The 1,340-nt window shown below is 41.1% G+C and overlaps 1 pseudogene; it reads right to left on the minus strand.

Annotated features, from left to right (window-relative positions):
• Positions 1-1,340, minus strand: part of LOC102861887 — a 36,154-nt pseudogene that overhangs the window by 20,747 nt on the left and 14,067 nt on the right.

Consider the following 1,340-nt stretch of genomic DNA (forward strand, 5'->3'; position numbering starts at 1 on the left):
GTTGTAAAGCAGTCTGTTTGTGGTGCAGGCTACGGACACAGAAGGGTCAAGACACAGTGGTTCAGCCGTCGCCAAGATCAGCTGGCTCTCAAGTAAAAGTTTGTCTTCCTGGGTCCATTTATGGTTATCACTTGTTATTGAGTGTACATCACAGATTAAAGTCTGCATTGTCGGGCGTTAAAGAATATGTCTCCTTTGGTAACCACGAGATTTCATGTTACCAGACTGCCTGTAGTCACGTATTTCTGCTATGACACATCCACAATGGAAAATATGAACCTGAGATTTTTCCAGGAGATCAACCAAAATAGGAGGTAATTCTTCTGCATCCAAATATTCAAGCAATTCCCCTTCTTCGTAAGACAATCGAATGGTCTCAGAATCTGATCCGTTTTTCCCCCTGAGCATCAGAGAGTATCCCTCATTTCCTGGGTAGAGGTTGACCACAAGACATGACAACGTCTCTTGCATAAAAAGCTTTTCTAACAAGTTCACATTTCTTCTTAATTTCTTAACCTCTGGCTCTTTCTCACATTCTTCAGTATATAAATCATAAAATTTCTGAAATATAGATTTCCTTCCACCAGGTAAGTATTTCCTTTTAGGAGGTCTCTGTCGGGCACTTTCAATAATATACTCTGCACGATCCAAAGCTAGTTCTAAAGCTTGTTGTATTGTGGTGTAAAATAGGAGTCCAAAAAGAAGAAAAAGTTTATGGGCATTAATGAAGTGAGGTGAAAATCATGTCTTTAATAACAATCTTAAAGTACTGTGCGGCCCGCCACCACGCTGGGCCTCATGATGGCGCCGCCAGCTCGGCCAGAATGCGACGTGCTGGGCTCGGCCCCGCGCCGCAGGCTGCCTCTTTTTTATTAATTTTAGTAAAAGTTTACAAAGACTTTGCATTTCCATTCATTCATTGTTGCACTTTTCTCCCTGCCCACCCCTCCGACCCCCCAGTACACTCTTCTCTTTGAAAAAGAAAAAAAATTCTTTCATTGTTATACAATCCCTCCCCCAAGTCCTCCTGTCATGAAAATAATACCTAATCATATATTCCTTTTAAACAGTTCTCTCCGTCATCTGTTTCTATGCAGTATACAGTATTTATCCCATCTTTCTCAGTTTCCTCTCAACCCCGATGTCAGTCCCATTTTACAACAGTAGCCCTATGCAATGTTTGTCCTTTTGTGACTGAGGTATTTTACTCAGCATAATGTCTCCATTATGATTCTTTAGAAGATTTAGAATGGGTCATGGTACTAGGGATACTATAGCTGATGTTAGGTGGATCTTAGCTGAAAGCAGAGAATACCAGAGGAATGTCTATCTGTGTTTCA

Source organism: Elephantulus edwardii, unplaced genomic scaffold (genome assembly GCF_000299155.1).
Source record: "Elephantulus edwardii isolate Elephantulus edwardi_28Jun2011 unplaced genomic scaffold, EleEdw1.0 scaffold00086, whole genome shotgun sequence".
Taxonomy (NCBI): Eukaryota; Metazoa; Chordata; class Mammalia; order Macroscelidea; family Macroscelididae; genus Elephantulus; species Elephantulus edwardii.